Below are 22,196 nucleotides of genomic sequence, written 5' to 3'. Positions count from 1 at the left end.
GACAAGAGACACAAGATGTGGCGGCTAGCCAGGGACAAACCCCACAATGTGTGGGGAAACCCTTTGATCAAATCTTCTTTTATCTTCAATAGTTCAGCAGAGAGAAATAGTACAATAAATCTAATTTATATCAGCAGTAGCAAACCCTAGATCAGTGGCATCAGCATGAGCAGCTTCATCATCAAACTAGGGCAGATGATATCTCACAAACCAACCGTCGAATCGGCATGATTCCACCACCAGAAGTTGCGGCTTCTAGAGGAGGTTCAGATGAACCTACAACGTAGTTCAGATGAGGATATCTTCTAGTCCACACAGGTCAAACTTTACTTCTGCAGTTGCAGCTTCAATTTCAGCAGCTTCCTTCAAACTAGGGCAGTGGATATCTTGCAAACCGTCCATTGGATTGACTTGATTCCACCACCAAAAGTTGTGGCTTTCAGAGGAGGTTCAGATGAACCTACAATGCAATTCAGATGAGGAGATCTTCTAGTCCATGCAGGTCAAACTTTACTTCTGCAGTTGCAACTTCAGTTTCAACAGCTTCCTTCAAACTAGGGCAGTCGATATCTTGCAAACTGTCCGTCGGATTGACTTGATTCCACCACCAAAAGTTGCGGCTTTCAGAGGAGATCCAGATGGACCTACAGCATAATTCTAAGGAGGAGATCTGATGGTCAACACTGGTCAAACTTTGGATCTGCAGTTGCAGCTTCAGATTCAACAGCTTCCGGCTTCACATGTGTGAGAGGGAGACCCTTTCATGCGCAGTAGAGAAGAGACTCTTTTCTGCACAGTAGAGAGAGAGAGATGTGATGAGATGAGTGAGTCCAAATGAGGAAAAATCCTCCTATATTTATACACAACGTTGTTGTTTGAATAGATGCAACTGTTGGGCTTCTGAGCCTACATGAGTTGGAGGTCGGCTTGATAATAATTCCATAATCAAAATAAATTCATATCTCCATGAATAATTATTGGAATCGGATGATATTTATATCAATCCTACACCTCTCGACGAGAGGAATCTAATAAAAATATTACGAGCCATGAATAAGATGACCCACATGAATTTTTTCCCTGGTTGCCAATTTTAACAGAGAAGCATATAAAAGGCATATGAACAAAGCTCTTGTCCAAGATGGGTTAGAAGGGAGGAGGCAAGGGAGGAGGACTTGGAGTGAACAATCAGGGCATTATCCATCCAATTGAGGAAAAGGAGACACCTCGATATGAAGTTTTGGGCTATGTTAAAAGGGGAGAATGGTCTTCTAGCGATAACTCTTGGCTATCATGTTCTTTTTGTCATAAGAGAGGACATGACGAGGCAAATTGTTGGGATTTGCATCTGAAATTGGTACTTTTTTGGTTTCTAAAGCAAAAGGAGGACATGAAATGCAAGACCTCTCTAAAGAGAGATGAACAAGTTGAAGAAAAGACTAGGACAAGTTCTTCTCGCCATTCAAGTTCCTCGCGTAACAAGCAGGTTCAAAGGATAACAAGGGAAGGTATAAGCCTCACTCAAACAGTTTATTTGATTTTGAGCCACATGATCCATTGTTTAAGTTTCCTTTGATTGACGAATAAAGAAGGAATATGTTTGTTTCTTCAAGGATAGTTTGTTGTTCTGCAAATTCTGGGAAATTTCTCTAAGATGGTATCTACAACAGCAAGACAAGGTCTCCAGAATCAAGGAAAAAGATCGGTTTTCATGAAAAGTTGAAATTGTTGAATTCAGGCAAATTCCAATGGACTGAGACTGGAAGGGTGAGGGGGTTGTACCCTCATCTAATTGTTCATTAATAAAAGAGCTTTTGGGGCCCAAAAGCTTCTAGTGGGGAGGAGTGATTCGGTGCTAAAAAATATGCTAAAAAATGAAAGTTGTCAGATTGAAGAGAAACTTGAACGACCACATATATCTCATCTTCTTGAATCCTACGCAACTCGTTTCACATAAAGCAAACATTGTATTCTCCTAGAAATGAGTTCTAATCGATTTGGCAAATAGGCAAAATTTTGTGTAGGGATGCCTAGCCAACATTTCATTCTGCTGATGTGGCATGATGATTGGGCCTGTTGAGTTGGAATATGGATGGGCTTCAAAAAGGGCCAATGACATTGCACCACTTTTCATATTCGTATTCATGTTGAGTTGGTGATTATTTATTGGTCAATTTGTTGTTGGTTAGGTGGACCAACCAGAGGCTGCCACATGGCCCAGCCAGAGGCTGCCACGTGGCCCAGCCAAAGGCTACCACATGGCACCTAAGTGGCCTTGAAATTTTTTAGGGAAAATTTGAATACACTCCACAGGAATGGAACCTGAAACCTCTTAACAACAAATATTTTCATACACCATTAGGCCAAAGGTGGGCCTTGTGTAAAGGACCCACCATATGTTTATTTAAAGATTAAAGGGACAAAGTATTGGGGTAAGGGGCCAAGGGCTAGCCCCAGCCCCGGTCACCACGCCCATAAGGACCAGGGGCATGACCGGGGGCCAGGGCTTAGCTCCACACCCCCCCCAACCTTAAACATTTGCCATGTGACCATATCGCTGAGACCAAGGGCCGATACAAAGAGGAGATGGATCGTAGAGGTCAGCCCCAGGGCACATGGAGTGCCATGTGATCATCGATGCACACCAGAGTTAATGGAGAAATTAACGGTCCCACATTTTTTTCTGGCAATGCGTCGATTTATTGCTTCATTAGTGAAAATTTGGGAAAAAATGCAGGGCAGTTAGCTGAACTTGGTGAAATTGTGGATCAATGTTAAAATTGGAAACCAGGGAAAAACTTCATGTGGGTCATCTTATTCATGGATAATAATATTTTTATTAGATTTCTCTCATCGAGAGGTGTAGGATTGATATAAATATCATCCAATTCGGATAAGTATTCATGGAGATATGAACTTATTTTGATTATGGAATTATTATCAAGCCGACCTACAACTCATGTAGGCTCAGAAGCCCAACAGTCGCATCTATTCACCCACCAACGTTGTGTATAAATATAAGAGGACTTTTCCTCATTTGAACTCACTCATCTCATCACATCTCTCTCTCTCTACTGCGCAGATATGAGTCTCTTCTCTACTGCGCTGAAATGGGTCTCTCTCTCTCTCACATGTGAAGCCGGAAGCTGTTGAATTTGAAGCTGCAACTGCAGAAGTAAAGATTGACTTGTGTGAACTAGAAGATCTCCTCTTTGGAACCGCGTTGTAGGTTCATCTGAACCTCCTTTGAAAGCCGCAACTTTTGGTGGTGGAATGAATTCAATCCGAAGAATGGTTTGCAAGATATCGACTGCCCTAGTTTGAAGCCAGAAACTGCTGAAACTGAAGCTGCAACTGCAGAAGTAATGATTGACTTGCACGGCCTAGAAGATCTCCTCTTTGGAACTGTGTTGTAGGTTCATCTAAACCTCCTTTGAAAGCCGCAACTTTTGGTGGTGGAATGAAGTCAATCCGACTAACGGTTTGCAAGATATCGACTGCCCTAGTTTGAAGCCTGAAACTGAAGCTGCAACTGCAGAAGTAAAGATTGACTTGCGTGGCCTAGAAGATCTCCTCTTTGGAACTACGCTGTAGGTTCATCTGAACCTCCTTTGAAAGCCGCAACTTTTGGTGGTGGAATGAAGTCAATCCGACAAACAGTTTGCAAGATATCGACTGCCCTAGTTTGAAGCCTAAAACTAGTGAAACTGAAGCTGCAACTGCAGAAGTAAAGATTGAATTGCGTGGCCTAGAAGATATCCTCATCTGAACTGCATTGTAGGTTCATTTGAACCTCCTCTAGAAGCCAAAACTTTTGGTGGTGGAATGAAATCAATCTGACGGTCGGTTTGTGAGATATGGTCTGCCCTAGTTTGATAATGAAGCCGCTAATGTTGATGCTATTGATCTAGGGTTTGCTACTGCTGATATGAATCAGATTTATTGTACTATTTCTCTCTGCTGAATTATTGAAGATAAAAGAAGATTTGATCAAAGGGTTTCCCCACACATTGTGGGGTTTGTCCCTGGCTAGCCGCCACATCTTGTGTCTCTTGTCTTGGCTTGTTTTTTGTCGATCGTTTAATGTTCTATCTGCACTTTACTTTATGTACATGTGATTGCTAATCAGTGGAATATAATAAGAAAAAGAAGTAAATTATTATAAGCATAGAACATACCATAACTTAACATGGTATCAGAGCTGAGGTGAAGACAAAGCCCGAGCAAGAGCAAGAGCAATCATCGAAGAGAATATTGGCAAGGCTATCCTAAAAGAACTATGGGGTCCTCAACACTCTTTCCTGCTGAAGACAAGCTCCGTGAGAAAGCTGACTATCACGGATGGAAGATGTCTATCGATCTAACCCTTGAGAATAAAGGAGTGTTGGATCATGTGAGAGGCAATATTGTTGAGCCTCCATCAAATGCATCCGCTGCTGCCTGGAACAAATGAAAAAATGGAGAAGTCAAAACAATAGAAGATCATCTAGGACTCTATCGACAAGCACTTGGTGGCCTACATCTCTGAACTGGACACCTCCAAGGAAATCTACGATAGACTGGTGAGTTTATTTAAAGTTAAAGATGCAGATCAACTTTTGTTTCTTAGAAATAAGATGAGGGAAATCAAGAAGGGTAAAGATGAAAGTATGCAAGCATACTTCTTAAGAATCACCGAGATCAAGAATGATCTCCTATCTATTGGGGAAACTATTGCTGACAGAGAAATGGCACTCACAACTCTTGGAGGATTGCCATTTGAATGGTATGTGTTCAGGACTACTCTTTTGAACTATAATGTAATTCCTGGTTTCAAGGAATTAATGGCTAGATGCATTCAAGAACAAACAAGGGTAGAAGAGCAGGAAATACCCATGCCTAAAGGTCCTCCTGCTGCCTTTTCTTCTCATGCAAAGAAAAGAAATAATTTCGAGACTAAATCAAAAGGAAAGGCTGGACCTAAGGCTAGAAGAAAATGACGATGTTACATTTGCGATAAAGAAAGTCACTATGTATGAGCATCATGATGAATGAGATCATGGACATAAAGGGCAACATGAGATCATGCACATATAGGATAGCATGATGATGATGCACACTAGTTTGAGCAGCATTATGATGGATAAAATCATGGACATGGGTAACATGATGATAATCATGATTAGAGAAGCATGGTACAGTATGCAGTGGTGCAACTTGAAATCCCTCTGATGGCAATCAAAGGAATGACAAATTCAACAGCAAAGGTAAGAGGAGAGCTGGGAATCAAGGAAGAGGACAAGCATTCAAGAAGGCTAGAAATTCTAGGATGTATTAAATGCACCTGGCCTCAAAAGGAACCTGGTGTCCATCTTTGCAATGGAAGACAGAGGCTTCAAGGTAACCTTCAGCAATGGCAAGGTGTGTATATGGAAAAATAATGTTAAAGATGCCTTTACTCTTGGGTTTAGTGTTGATTTATTATATCAGGTCGATGGAAGTCCGCTAGGTGTCATGTCTTGTGACACATCTTTTTAGTCCAAACTTTGGCATCTGAGGTTTGCCCACCTTCATTACAAATCTCTACCCGATGTAAGACAGATGGTAACAGAGATGTCCGAATTCCAAGTAGAGAAAGAAGATGTATATCTAGGATGTGCCTAAGGAAAGCTCAAAAGGGGACCATTCCCCTCAAGCCAAAGCAAGACCTCCGATATATTACAATTGGTTTACTCAGGCACACCTGAGGTTGGTATTAAGAGGGAGACTACTACACCACATACTCCTGAGCAGAATGGTGTGGTGGGAAGAAAGAACCACACGATGATGGAAGTTGTCCGGGCCATGCTACATGATCAAATACTTCCAAAGTTTCTATGGGCTGAAACTGCAAACACTGCCGTATATGTACAAAATCGATGCCCTCATCAAGCATTGGGTTCCAAGACTCCTGAAGAAAAATTCGCCGGTAAGAAACCTGATGTTTCTCATTTTAAAATTTTTGGAAGCCCTGTATACTTTCATGTGACGAAAGAGAAAAGAAATAAATTGGGAGCATCTAGAAAGAAGGGAATTTTCGTGGGCTATGGTGAAAATACTAAAGGCTATAGAATCTATGTAGCCGGTCAAAGGGAAGTCATAATTAGTCATGATGTCACCTTTGACGAAGATATGGCTCTCAGCAAGGTGATCAATCTTCCGACTTTGAGGAGCTCTCAAGAAGCCGACACCAGGGAACTGAAAGAAAAGGATGATGAATCAATGCCTGATGTAGAAGAACCCATGGATCCGATTGATCCTCCTCCATATGAGCCTTCCTCTTCTAGGAAGAGGCCTTCATGGCTTAAGGGGTTGCTTGATGATGTTGAAGGACATGTTGCACCTCGAGGAACCTTTCGTGAAAGTAAGAAACCTAATAGGTATCAAGGATACCTGACCATCATGAGCACGATCATACAAAATGAGCCTTCGTCATTCTCAGATGCCGTCAAGCATCAAGTATGGAAGGATGCTATGACCGAAGAATATGATTCTATCATAAAGAGTGATGTTTGGAAAGTAGTTCCCAGACCCCAGGACAAGACTGTTGTTACTTCCAAATGGCTTTACAAGATAAAGCATGCAGCAGATGGAAGCACGGAAAAGTATAAGGATCGTTTTGTTGCTCGAGGTTTCTCCTAAAAGGAAGGTATAGACTATGATGAGATATTTGCACCTGTTGCCAGATATATGACCATCCGCTTGATCATAGCCCTTGCCGCTTCACAAGGATGGAACCTACATCAGATGGATGTCAAGACTGCGTTCTTGCATGGCTCGATCAAAGAAGAGGTCTACGTGGAGAAACCCGAAGGATTTGAGATTTATGATTGAAAATCTCATGTATGCAGGTTGAAGAAGGCTCTCTATGGGCTGAAGCAAGCACCCCGAGCATGGTATGAGAGGATCGATAGCTACTTGATGAAGCTGGGATTCACTAGGAGTGAAGTTGATCCTAACCTTTAGTTTAAGGTTGAAGATGACAAGCCTCTCATACTGGTGTTGTATGTGGATGACCTCTTTCTAATAGGTGCAAACCCTCTCATTCACAAATGTAAGAGGGAGCTGGCCTCTGAATTTGAAATGAAGGACCAAGGACTTGAAGTGTGGCGGAAGCCAAGGGAAATTTTCCTATCTCAAGGAAAATATGTGGTAAATATATTGGAAAGATTCGGTATGATGGACTGCAAGCCTGTGACTACCTCGAGGATCTTAACTTTTAGAAGTTATATGGTAGTGATGTCGGACCAGACTTGGGAAATGCCTTTGAGTTTCAAAAACTCATTCGCATTGATGTTCTTGGTGAACCTCCGTCCGAACATATGTTTTGCAGTTAGCATTGTGAGCTCATATTTGGTTGAGCCTCAGTGGATTGATGCCAGGAATCTTCTAAGATGTCTTCAGGACACAATCTCTCATGGATTAAGATACACTGTCGGAGATGTGAGACTACTTGGATATACTGATGTTGATTGGGAAGGCAGTGTGGTGGACCGTAAGAGCACTTTCGGGTACTGTTTCACCTTGGGATCTGCTTCGATATCCTGGATGAGCAGGAAGCAGAAGTTGGTGGCTTTGAGCACCACCGAAGCAGGATATATTGTTGCTAGCATAACCTCGTGTGAGGCAGTCTGGTTGCGAAAGCTCTTCAGTGAGCTGTTTGGATTTACATTGGATACCACTGTGATTCTCTGTAACAACCAGAGGTGGGATTCGATTATTGAGGAATCCCGTATTCGTCAATTGCTCCAGTAGATAGACATCATCTGGGATATGGTACGTCGATGAGCAAGGAAGCTCCATCACATTAAGATGATGTACAGGTTGATACACCTTGTCAAAGCCCTGAGAAAAGATCTAATCTGTGATTTTCCCAACGACTTGGAGTCAGCAAGAAACCTTTGTACAAGGGTCCTGCATGTTGCATACATTGAGCTCTGGGAGCTCTGAGGGCTTGCAGTTCCTACTGGAGCAACATATGACCACAGGGTGACTCACCCTCCCCTGGTGGTGCACACTGGAACAAGATGATTCGCTCTCTTGTGGGACAAGATGATTTGCTCTCTTGTGGAACAGGATGATTCGCTCTCCTATGTAGCAAGATGATTAGTTCTCCTGTGAGGCCTGGATTAATGCGTTCTCCATGGCAGCCTGGATTGATGCGTTCTCCATGGCGATTGTAGCAGGATTGATGTGTCCTCCTGTGAGGCCTGGATTGATGTGTTCTCCATGGCAATTGTAGCAAGATTGATGTGTTCTCCTGTGAGGCCTGGATTAATGTGTTCTCCATGGAAATTGTAGCAGGATTGATGTGTTCTCCTGTGAGGACAGGATTGATTAGTTCTCCTGTCGAGGCATCCTACCCATGCAGTATCGGACTCATGGGAAGTACCTCTCATCTGATCAATGAGCAGGGAAATGAAGTTAGGGACCATAGTAGTATCAATGGATGCATCATTGTAACTACCGTACTCCCTACGCTAGGATGACCTCCACTGATCTGGGATCAATGATACTGGTCTGGGACCAGTGGTAGGAGTTGTACCATACTATGACGCTGACTTCGGGTCGGTTGAGACTGGTCTGGGATCAGTGGTACATACTCTGAGACTGACTTTGAGTCAGTGGAGGATGATATTGGTCTGAGACCACTGGAGTTGTACTCACTATGACGCTGACTTTGGGTTGGTTGAGACTGGTCTGGGACCAGTGGTACATACTCTGAGACTGACTTTGAGTCAGTATGATACATCCTTAATAATTTCTTCTTCTTCATAATTCGGACAAAAGCAGAGTAAAACAGAACAATGCAAGAGCAGAGCAGAATAGAACAAAACAATACAGATTAGTGTAGGGCAGAACAAGACAAAGCAGAACAGGTAAAATAAAGCAGAGCAGGGCAAGGTTCAGGCTGTACAAGGCAGTGCATTTGATGGATGAATAGTAACGACCGATAGACAGATTGCAGATGAAGTTCTCCATGGTTGAGAGGGAGTGTTAAAATTGGAAACCAGGGCAAAACTTCATGTGGATCATCTTATTCATGGCGAATAATATTTTTATTAGATTTCTCTCATCTAGAGGTGTAGGATTGATATAAAGATCATCCAATTCCGATAAGTATTCATCGAGATATGAACTTATTTTGATTATGGAATTATTATCAAGCCGACCTACAACTCATGTAGGCTCAAAGCCCAACAGTCGCATATATTCACCCACCAACGTTGTGTATAAATATAAGAGGACTTTTCCTCATTTGGACTCACTCATCTCATCACATCTCTCTCTCTCTCTACTGCGCAGATATGAGTCTCTTCTCTACTGTGCTGAAATGGGTCTCTCTCTCACACACATGTGAAGCCGGAAGCTGTTGAATTTGAAGCTGCAACTACAAAAGTAAAGATTGACTTGTGTGGCCTAGAAGATCTCTTTGGAACTACATTATAGGTTCATCTGAACCTCCTTTGAAAGCCACAACTTTTGGTGGTGGAATGAAGTCAATCCGACGAATGGTTTGCAAGATATCAACTGCCCTAGTTTGAAGTCGAAAACTTCTGAAACTGAAGCTGCAACTGCAGAAGTAAAGATTGACTTGCGTGGCCTAGAAGATATCCTCTTTGGAACTGCGTTGTAGGTTCATCTGAACCTCTTTGAAAGCCACAACTTTTGGTGGTGGAATGAAGTCAATCCGACGAACGGTTTGCAAGATATCAACTGCCCTAGTTTGAAGCCTGAAACTAGTGAAACTGAAGCTGCAACTGCAGAAGTAAAGATTGACTTGCGTGGCCTCGAAGATCTCCTCTTTGGAACTGCATTGTAGGTTCATCTGAACCTCCTTTGGAAGCCGCAACTTTTGGTGGTGGAATGAAGTCAATCCGACGAACGGTTTGCAAGATATCGACTGCCCTAGTTTGAAGCCTGAAACTAGTGAAACTGAAGCTACAACTGCAGAAGTAAAGATTGACTTGCGTCGCCTAGAAGATATCCTCATCTGAACTGCGCTGTAGGTTCATATGAACCTCTTCTAGACGCCGAAACATTTGGTGGTGGAATGAAATCAATCCGACGGTCGGTTTGTGAGATATGGTCTGCCCTAGTTTGATAATGAAGCCGCTAATGCTGATGCTACTAATCTAGGGTTTGCTACTGTTGATATGAATCAGATTTATTGTACTATTTCTCTCTTCTGAATTATTGAAGATAAAAGAAGATTTGATCAAAGGGTTTCCCCAACATTGTGGGGTTTGTCCCTGGCTAACCGCCACATCTTGTGTCTCTTGTCTTGGCTTGTTTTCTGTCGATCGTTTAATGTTCTATCTGCACTTTACTTTATGTACATGTGATTGCTAATCGGTGGAATATAATAAGAAAAAGAGGTAAACTGTTATAAGCATAGAACATACCATAACTTAACTAGCCAAAGGCTACCACATGGCACCTCAGTGGCCTTGAAATTTTTTAGGGAAAATTTGAATTACACTCCACAAGAATGGAACCTGAAACCTCTTAACAACAAATATTTTCATACACCATTAGGCCAAAGGTGGGCCTTGTGTAAAGGACCCACCATATGTTTATTTAAAGATTAAAGGGACAAAGTATTGGGGTAAGGGGCCAAGGGCTAGCCCTAGCCCTGGTCACCACGCCCATAAGGACCAGGGGCATGACCGGGGGCTAGAGCTTAGCTCCACACCCCCCCCAACCTTAAACATTTGCCATGTGACCATATCGCCGAGACCAAGGGCCGATACAAAGAGGAGATGGATCGTAGAGGCCGGCCCCAGGGCACATGGAGTGCCCATGTGATCATCGATGCACACCGGAGTTAATGGAGAAATTAACAGTCCCACATTTTTTTCCGGCAGTGCGCCGATTTATTGCTTCATTAGTGAAAATTCGGGAAAAAATGCAGGGCAGTTAGCTGAACTTGGCGAAATTGTGGGTCAACTAGTAGGAAAACTTGGAAAGCTCATAAATTTCTTAGTTTTTGGTCTTTTTGGGAGCAAAAAGAGGCTAGACATGGTTTTTGATAGCTCTTAAGTTGTTGGAGTAGGTTTTGAAGCCATTTGAGCATTGTAACTCATTGTAATCATCATTTTTTAGCATAATGAAAGAGGGCCAAGCATTAGGCGCTGGACCAGGAGACGTAGCCCAGGAGGGGTGAAATCCTTCATCACTTCTTGTTTTATAGTTACTGTTATGGTTTTATTCTTTGCAATTTTCTGCAATTTATGAGTTAAATTCATGTTTTAATGTGTATGAATTCAACTTAAATAGCCATAAAACCTCATTTTATTAACTTGCAATTTACATAATCCTCAAGCAGTTTCATATATAAATAAACAACCATGAGAGGACTCTGTAAATATCAACTAGTAACTTCAGTTTATGTCCAATTCCTCAGATGTAGTCAATGGGGTGGAGGTGTTCTTAGTCTAAAATAGAGAAATTTTTTAACAATAGATATTAGTAACCAAATCAATTCAATGATATACCATGTAACGTATGGATTTTAATCTATTGAAGTTGCTCTAACCATATATGTGATTATTTATCGATTTTGAAGTACAGTTAAGGAATTATAAGTTAAAATTTCTTGTTTTCCTAAAGGACAACCTACAAAACCTGCATAAAAAGGCAGGGACAACAACCTATTTTGTTCAAGCAACCAATATACTATGTGAATATCACCTCTAGGAGTTACCCCAAGATATGGAATGGCTAGAGGGTGATTGTAGAGGATTTGGGGCCTCCTATCTAATGAATATAGATTGAAAAAAAATGATTTTTAGATTTCTGTTATATGTTAATTAACCCATTTTTTTTAGAATATTATTTTATAATTTAAATGGTTGGAAAATACAATTAATTCAACTCTAACATGAAAATATTGCTTATAAATTGATATAAACCTAAAAAAAGTATTACAAGTTCTAGTGTAATATACTTATAGGCATGTAGAACTTGTTTCGGGTGGTTGAAAATATAGGTCCAGCAAACATAAATCCCTTTTAACCTGGTAATATATAACTAGAAGGCTAGATACAAGTATAAATTGCAAGAAATAATAACTTGTTTTTGGGGTTTAGATCTAGTCATTTAATTAGCTCCTCCCAACAAATAACTTGTTGTAAATTGTTATGATAGTAAAAACTAGCAAGAAAATTCTTGCTCTATGTAATATCCCTTTTCAGGGATATCTCTCAAACACAAGCAAACTCCAACCAGAGATGGACTTTCAAGAGATAAAAATAACAGTAGTGCAACATATAATAATGTATACATGGAATATAAGCAGATACTCAAGCAGAGAGAAATGCTACGCCATTTTATTATACTGAGTAATGGGAAGAGTACAAGAGGTGATCAAAAAGATAGCACCTCGACTTGCACAAGGCAAGTGAAGAAATACACTCAGAATGGTAATTAAATGGTCTCTCTCTGAACTGCGTCCAAGCTGCCGGAGCACTGATGTGCTGCTGCTACTGCTGGAATCAAGTGAGGATTTGGGGATGTTCCCCACCTCAGAAAATGTTGAAACTCTGGAATCAGCCTCTGCTCAATAAACCGAGAAAAGCCTAGAAAGCTTTTCTAAAATAGCTGACCCCCGAAAATCACCCCCTTGAGGATCTACGCTATCCCTCAAGGCTCTGCGCTGCCACTGAATAGAACCCTCCAAAACTCTGCCCGAAACTCTGCCAAAATCCTCCAAGATGCAAGGGCTGATCCCCTACTCAATCTCCCAGCTCAAATCCTCCACAAACCCAATCTGGAACTCCTACGTAGAGAGACTGCATCCTCCTCTCTCAAGACTGCACAGTCATCAATATGCTCAGTTCCTCCTCAACTCCAAAAATCGATCCTCCTGCAAAAGACTGATGAAACTACCTTGCCCGAGCAGGCACTTGAAGTCCCCCGGGGCTAAGGGTGAGATCTGCGAACGGAGACACTCGATGCACTAAACAGCACTGCAGACAAGCTAAATAGCCAGCGTGCTCTAAGTCGAAGTGACTAGCTCAAATGGAAAATAATCGAATGCCAAAATGAGGAGGCTCCTTTCTCCTTTATAGCATTGACCTCTCTCGAAACCCTAAGGCCCACTTCCTCCAAGGTAGCCTCTCTCTTGCCACGTGCTCCTCTCTATCTGCACAGTCCCTCCAAGTGTCTACGTGGGCCCCTTCTCTACATGGTCCTTTGGCCCCCTTGGCTCCCCTTTAAGTTACAACGTTGTGCTACTAGGGAGTGACTTTATTTCAAAAATTGAGCAAAATCGAATATTCCAATTAGCCATGGCTAATTAGGAATATTACAGTCTCCCCCGGCAAAATGTTGCTTGTCCTCAAGCAACTGAAGTGATGGATGCTGCAAAATTTCCTCACTCTCCCAAGTGGCATCCTCATCCGGTAAATTCTTCCACCTCACCAAGAATTCCTGGACCATCCTGCTCCGCAGCTGCCTCTCCCTAGTATCAATAATAGCCTCTGGCTGCAACACCAAATGCCCCTCATCATCCGTGGGTGGTAGCTCATCTATCACTGTCACCTGTTGCCCCAATGCCTTCTTCAGGCATGATACATGAAAAACATTATGAATCTTGCTGCCTTGGGGCAGCTCGAACTCATATGTAACCTGTCCAATCCTGCATATCACCCTGTTTGGCCCATAAAAGGAGGGCTTGAGCTTCAAATCCCCCTTCTGCTTCAGTGACGACTGTCAGTATGGCTGTCATCGTAGGTAGACCAAGTCCCCTACCTCAAACTGTCTCTCCACCCGACCCCTGCCAGCATACAGCTTTTGCTGGTTCTGCGTTGTAGCCATATTATCCTTCAGAGCTTGGAGAATATCCTGACTCTCTTGGATCCAAATCTTGGCTCTCAGAGCCTTGCTAGCAACAAACATCACGTGAACAAAAGATAAAGGATGATATCCATACAAAGCATAGAATGGTGACATACCAATGGACATGTGATGTGTAGTGTTGTAGCAGTCCTACCCCAGATGCAGCCACTTCATCCATGCTCGCTGCTGCCCACTTACATAGTTACGCAAGTAGCCCTCCAGCCACTTGTTAACTATCTCTGTCTGCCTATCTGTCTATGGGTGATAACTGGTACTCGGTGTCAACTCTGTCCCCACCAACCGGAAAAGCTCCTGCCAAAACCCGCCCATGAAACGGCTATCCCTATCGTTGGTGATGGTCTTAGGAAGAACATATAGCCTGAAGACCTCTCTGAAGAACAACTCGGCCACCTGCGCACTGTGTAGTGTACGGATATGGCGAAAAAATGTGCGTAGTTTGTCAGTGAATCAACGACGACAAAGATGCAATCCTTGCCCTGTACCATGGGCAACCCTGTGATGAAGTCCATCGAAATACACTCCCACTTCCCCTCTGGAAAGGCTGCAATAATCCTGCGGGATGCCTCATCTCCCCCTTGTTCATCTGGCAAATACCACACTCCCAGACATGCTGGAGTACGTCCTCCTTGAGGCCCTTCCATGAGAACCTCTCTCTAATGGCCCTGTAGGTTTTGGTAAACCCCTGGTGGCTGGCCAATGGTGAATCAGGTGATGCCTGGAGTATCTTCTTCTTGAGCTAAGATCTCTCAGTCAAGAAGATTCGGTCCCAGTAGTACATGATCTCATCGACCACCCTGTACCTGTCATCCACCACCTGGCCATCCAGAAACTCACATGCAAATCTGTCCTTGGAGTACTCTACTAAGAGTCGAGCCCTCCAGTCTGTGTCCAAGCTCATAAGAGACAACGTGGCTAGTCTGCGTGAAAGGGCATCTTCTACCACGTTGTTCTTACCCTTGACATACTCAATGTTAAAGTCATACACTTGGATCTTACTTATCCACTTCTGCTGCCTCTCCTGTAGCTGTTTCTGCTCCAAAAAGAATCTGAGGCTATTGTCATCAGTCCTCACCCTGAACCTGTTACCCACTAAATATTGTCGGAACTTGGCCAATGAATGCATAATGGCCAGCATTTCCTTGTCGTATATAGAATACAACCTCTCGTGCGGAAGGAGCTTCCGGCTCTCAAAAGCTATAGGGTAACCTCCCTGCATCAACACTGCGTCGATCCCCTCTCCTTACGCATCACACTCCAAAACAGATGGCTGCGAAAAATCTGAAAATGCATGCACTAGGCAGCTGCTCATAACCTCCTTGAGCCTATCAAAGGCTCGCTGCGCTGTATCCGACCAACTAAATGCCCCCTTCCTCAACAAATCTGTCAGGGGTGCAGCAAGCTGTGAGAAACTCTTGACGAGCTTCCAGTAGTAAGTACAAATGCCAATGAATCCCCGAAGTTCTGTCACATTCCTCGGCTCTGGCCAATCTCTGATGGCCCTGATCTTCTCCCTGTGGACTCTCACTCTGTCCACCCCTATGATGTGTCCCAAGTACAACATCTCCATTAACCCAAACTCACACTTGGAGAGCTTGGCATAGAACTGCTACTCCTCCAAGATGCGCAACACTTATCTCAATGTGCTGGAGATGCTCCTCCCAAGTCCTGTTGTACATGAGGATGTCATCAAAGAACACCAACACAAACTTCCTTAAGTGACTGCGGAAGATGTGATTCATGCAGGACCAAAATGTAGTTGGGGCGTTGGTTAGCCCGAAGGGCATCACCAAAAACTCAAAGTGCCCATAGTGACACCTAAGGGCGGTCTTGGGAATGTCCTGCTCCCTCACGCGAATCTAATGGTACCCAAATCTCAAATCAATCTTTGAGAAGAACCATGCTCCTCTCAGCTCATCCATCAACTCATCGATCCTAGGTATGGGGTACCTGTTCTTCAGTGTCTTCTTGTTCAGGGCCCTGTAGTCAATGCATATCCTCAATTTGTCGTCCTTCTTCTTCACCAACACCATGGAAGAAGCAAAAGGACTCATGCTCGACTGAATGTGCCCAAGAGCCAGCAACTCCTGAATGGCCTGCTCAATCTCATCCCGATAGGCCTTGGGATGCCTATAGGGGGTAGTAATCACTGCCTATATGCCCTGCTCAAGCTCAATGGTGTGCTCAAACCCTCGGTCTAGTGGCTGTCCCGGCAGAATCTCCCCAAACACTGTGGCATACTGGTCAAGGATGCACTGTATCTCTGGATGCACCGTCTGTCCTGTAGTCCCTGCCTCTAATGCACATAGCTCCACTGCCCACTCTACGTCTCCCTTCCGGAAGACTGCCTCCATCTGATGAGCCAAAATAGTCTGAAGCGGATATGTGTGATGTCCCCGTATCTTCTCATGCCTCCCTGTCTTCTCATCATCCCACTCCATCTCTAGGGCCTTCCAATCTGTTATGACCTTTCCTAGAGTGATAAGTCGTTGAATACCCATTACCATGTTGGTGTCTGGAATATTGACCACGAAAAAATGGTCAGCCAGTGTGTAGGTGCCCATCGTCACTGATATCTCTGGGACATAACGAGCACACACCATGGTCTGATCTCCTGGGCCCAAAATTGAAAATCAATCGAAGCTCTCTGTCTGTATACCTCTCTGCTCAACCATCTGTGCATTGATGAATTTGTGGGTTTCCCCACTATCAACCAAAACTGATACTCGCTGGCCACGTACTGTCCCCCGTACACGCAATGTCAAATACTTGGAAACTCCTCGCAAAGCTGCAAGGGCCCCTCCGGTAGTTGCAAAAGCTGCACCAGCTACTGCTGGTGGTGGAGGTGGCAAAGGATCCTGCGCAGCATGACCATCTCCTGCCTCCACATCATCCTCCTCATCCTTTTCCCCGCTGATCTCAGAGAAGACCTCAATAAAAATGTGCTTTGCTAGCAGCACATCTTTGTCCCGGTGCCCACGGCTCCTGACAAGTAAAGCACAACCACTTCTTCTTCAGCTCCCTCTTGGAATATGATTCAAGGCTTCCCCTCTTCGGTAAATAACATGATTATGAAATTTAATTTTAATTAATAAAAAATGAAGAAGAATGAAGCTATGTATCTAATACAAAAGTGTAATATCTCCCAGCCTCCTAGTGTGGGTAGTGGTTGTCCCTTTGCCGATCATCTATTCTCAACTCCTTGATTTCAATACCCTATAGGGTACCTAATGGATTCCCCTTTGGAGGCAGAATCCTCACATCCTTCCCCTTAGGCTAGAAAGCCTGTCTTTGGGGGTAAGGTGCCCAGGTCCTGGGTAAGGCATCCTGTAAGTCCTAGGTCCTGCTAATAGCATCCTGGAGTGTGGCTGGTCTAGTGGATCTGGCTAGACCCCGAAGTGGCTCTGCTAACCCCTCAACAAACATGTAGATCCTCCGTGCCGCACCATCACTGAAACCCTCAAGAAGTCTGCAATGTAGGTCTCTGGGATCTCGGTCTATTTGAGCCTCGTCAGCTCAACAAAGTGCTATTCCAGATCCCTCTGGTCAAACCTTCCCATCAACCTCCTAGTGAACTCAACATATGTCGTCATCGTGGAATGTCCAAGTGTAACCATCCCATGGAACCACCAATCCTGGGCCTCACCATCCAAATGTAATGTCACCACCTTGATGGCCTCTGTCTTCGACATCTGGTTAAACTGGAAATAGATGTCCAGCTTCTCCACCCAATACTTTTTCAAACTGTTTGATGAACCATCAAACGTAGGCAAGTGGAATCTACTAGCTGTGTGGTGGGTGTCTCCATCATGATAATGTCGGTATCCTCTGTGGTGGTCGTGGGGTCTACTATCCCGTTGGAGCTGAACAAAGTCTCTGAATGAGAGAGCACCCCTGAACTCTTGCCCATAGGCCTAGTACTCTGCAAAATAATCGCCCATATGACTGGGCTCTGCCTCCTGTTGGACTCTGGCCCCCATGTCTGCTCCTTGGAAAGTGGGCATGGTAGAGCATTTAGGGGCATGTGAGGCCATCTACTGAGTAGTATCACGCTGAGTGGCACCCTGCTCTGGGAAATGGTGGGATGTACCTGATCCCTCACCAGCCTGGAAAACCTGTGGGTTCTCACGCTGTCTAGCCTCCATTGCTATGAATCTCTGCCCCATCACCTCGATCTGCCTCGACAGATCCTGCACTGATTTGAGGAGCATGTCCGCAAATCTCTTCCCATCCTCATCTGCCATCGAATCCTCCTGCTCTTCGTCCACCATAGGCTCCTCCTGTTTTGCGTTCACCACAGGCTCATCCTGTTCTGCATCCACCACCCGAACACACTGTCCCTCTCTGTAGGTGTTCTCCAACCTATGCTCAATATCTCTGTATTTGCTACCTTTGTAATAGATGTATGGCTTCTCCCTCGGTGTCATAGACTACTAGCTCCACAGGTTGAGCCAGATCTATGCTCTAATACCACTGTAATATCCCTTTTAAGGGATATCTATCAAACACAAGCAAACTCCAACCAGAGATGGACTTTCAAAAGATAAAAATAATAGTAGTGCAAGATAAAATATTGTATACATGGAATATAAGCAGACAGTCAAAAAATGCAGAGAGAAATGCTATGCCATTTTATTATACTGAGTAATGGGAAGAGTACAAGAGGTGACCAGAAAGATAGCACCGCGACTTGCACAAGGAAAGTGAAGAAATACACTCAGAATGGTAATGAAATGGTCTCTCTCTGAATTGTGTCCAAGCTGCCGGAGAACTGTTGTGCTGCTACTACTGCTGGAATCAAGTGAGGATTTGGGGTTGTTCCCCTACTTAGAAAATGTTGAAACTCTGGAATCAGCCTCTGCTCAATAAACCCAGAAAAGACCAGAAAGATTTTCTAAAATAGCTAACCCCCAAAAATCACCCCCTTGAGGATCTACGCTATCCCTCGAGGCTCTGCGCTGCCACTGAATAGAACCCTCCAAAACTCTGCCAAAATCCTCCAAGATGCAAAGGTTGATCCCCTGCTCAATCTCCCAGCTCAAATCCTCCACAAACCCAATCTAGAACTCCTACCCAGATAGACTGCGTCCTCCTCTCTCAAGACTGTGCAATCATCAAGATGCTCAATTCCTCCTCAACTCCAAAAATCAATCCTCCTGCAAAAGACTAATGAAACTACCTTGCTCGAGCAGGCACTCGATGTCCCTCAGGGCTAAGGGAACAAAGACACTCGATACACTAAACAGCGCTGTAGACAAGCGAAACAACCAGTGTGCTCTAAGTCGAAGTGACTAGCTGAAATGCAACATAATCGAATGCCAAAATGAGGAGGCTCCTCTATCCTTTATAGCGTTGGCCTCTCTCAAAACCCTAAGGCCCACCTCCTCCAACGTAGCCTCTCTCTTGCCACGTGCTCCTCTCTATCTGCGCAGTCCCTCCAAGTGTCTATGTGTGCCCCTTCTCTACATGGTCCTTTGGCCCCCTTGGCTCCCCTTTAAGTTACAACGTTGTGCTACTAGGGAGTGACTTTATTCCAAAAAGCGAGTTATGTCCCCCTTTCCTCCCCTTTTTTTTTTATTACAAATAACTATAAAAGTCAAAATTGAGAAAAATCGAATATTCCAATTAGCCATGGCTAATTAGAAATATTACAGTATCCCCTGGCAAAATGTTGCTTGTCCTCAAGCAACTGAAGTGATGGATGTTGCAAAATTTCCTCACTCTCACAAGTGGCATCCTCATCCGGTAAATTCTTCCACCTCACCAAGAATTCCCGAACCATCCTGCTCTATAGCTACCTCTCCCTGGTATCAATAATAGCCTCTTGCTGCAACACCAAATGCCCCTCATCATCCGTGGGTGGTAGCTCATCTGTCACTGTCACATGTTGCCCCAATGCCTTCTTCAGGCATGATACATCAAAAATGTTATGAATCTTGCTGCCTTGGGGCAGCTACAACTCATACGCAACCTGTCCAATCCTGCGTATCACCCTGTATGGCCCATAAAAGCAGGGCTTGAGCTTCTCAGCCCCCTTCTGCTTCAGTGACGACTGTCGGTATGGCTGTAATCGTAGGTAGACCAAGTCCCCTGCCTCAAACTGTTTCTCCACCCGACCCCTGTCAGCATACAACTTTTGCTGGTTCTGCGTTGTAGCCATATTATCCTTGAGAGCTCGAAGAATATCCTGACTCTCTTGGATCCAAATCTTGGCTCTCAGAGCCTTGCTAGCACCAAACATCACGTGAGCAAAAGATAAAGGATGATATCCATACAAAGCATAGAATGGTGACATACCAATGGACATGTGATGTGTAGTGTTGTAGTAGTACTCCCCCAAATGCAACCACTTCAGCCATGCTCACTACTGCCCACTGACATAGTTACACAAGTAGCCCTCCAGCCACTTTTTAACTATCTCTGTCTGCCCATCCATCTGTGGGTGATAACTGGTACTCAGTGTCAACTCCGTCCCCACCAACCAGAAAAGCTCCTACCAAAACCCGCCCATGAAACAACTGTCCCTGTCGCTGGTCATGGTCTTAGGAAGACCATGTAGCCTGAAAACCTGGCCACCTGCGCTGCTGTGTAGTGTGCGGATATGGTGAAAAAATGTGCGTACTTTGTTAGTTGATAAACGACGACAAAGATGCAATCCTTGCCCTGTACCATGGGCAACCTTGTGATGAAGTCCATCAAAATACACCCCCATTTCCCCTTCGGAATGGGAAGAGGCTGCAATAATCTTGCGGGATGGCTCACCCCCCCTTGTTCCTCTAGCAGATACCGCACTCCCGGACATGCTGGAGTACGTCCTCCTTGAGGCCCTTCCATGAGAACCTCTCTCTAATGGCCCTGTAGGTTTTGGTAAACCCCTGGTGGCCGGCCAATGGTGGATCATGTGATGCCTCGAGTATCTTCTTCTTGAGCTGAGATCCCTCAGTCAAGAAGAACCGGTCCCTGTAGTAGATGATCTCATCGACCACCCTGTACCTGTCATCCGCCACCTGCCCATCTAGAATCTCACATGCAAATTTGTCCTTAGAGTACTCTACTAAGAGTCGAGCCCTCTAGTTTGTGTCCAAGCTCATAAGAGACAACGTGGCTGGTCTACGTGAAAGGGCATCTGCTACCACATTGTTCTTACCCTTGACATACTCAATGTCAAAGTCATACGCTTAGATCTTACTGATCCACTTATGATGCCTCTCCTGTAGCTGTTTCTACTCCAAAAAGAACTTGAGACGGTTGTGATCAATCCTCACCCTGAACCTGTTACCCACTAAATATTGTCGGAACTTGGCCAATGCATGCATAATGGCGAGCATTTCCTTGTTGTATATAGAATACAACCTCTCGTACGGAAGGAGCTTCTAGCTCTCAAAGGCTATAGGGTGACCTCCCTGCATCAACACTGCGTTGATCCCCTCTCTCGACGCATCACACTCCAAAACAAATGGCTGCGAAAAATCCGGCAATGCAAGCACTGGGCAGCTGTTCATAACCTCCTTGAGCCTGTCAAAGGCTCGTTGCACTGTATCCGACCAACTGAATGCCCCCTTCCTCGTCAGATCTGTCAAGGGCGCAGCAAACTGTGAGAAACTCTTGACGAACTTCCGGTAGTAAGTACAAATGCCAATGAATCCCCGAAGTTCTGTCATGTTCGTCGGCTCCAGCCAATCTTTGATGGCCCTGATCTTCTCCTCGTGGAATCTCACTCCGTCCACCCCTATGATGTGTCCCAAGTACAGCATCTCCATCAACCCAAACTCTCACTTGGAGAGCTTGGCATAGAAATATTGCTCCTCCAAGATGCGCAACACTATCTCAATGTGCTGGAGATGCTCCTCCCAAGTCCTGTTGTAAATGAGGATATCATCAAAGAACACCAACACAAACTTCCTCAAGTGACTGTGGAAGATGTGATTCATGCAGGACTGGAATGTAGCTGGGGTGTTGGTTAGCCTGAAGGGCATCACCAAAAACTCAAAGTGCCCATAGTGACACCTGAAGGCGGACTTGGGAATGTCTTGCTCCCTCACACAATCTGATGGTACCCAGATCTCAAATCAATCTTTGAGAAGAACCATGCTCCTCTCAACTCATCCATCAACTCATCGATCCTTTATATGGGGTACCTGTTCTTCAGTGTCTTCTTGTTCAGGGCCCTGTAGTCAATGCACATCCTTAATGTGTCGTACTTCTTCTTCACCAACACCACGGAAGAAGCACATGGACTCGTGCTCGGCCGAATGTGCCCAAGAGCCAGCAACTCCTGAATGGCCCACTCAATCTCATTCCGATAGGCCTTGGGATGC

Source organism: Pinus tabuliformis, chromosome Q (assembly GCF_031772625.1).
Source record: "Pinus tabuliformis cultivar Carrire ecotype Pingquan chromosome Q, CPIR1, whole genome shotgun sequence".
NCBI lineage: Eukaryota > Viridiplantae > Streptophyta > Pinopsida > Pinales > Pinaceae > Pinus > Pinus tabuliformis.
This window is presented reverse-complemented; position numbering follows the sequence as displayed.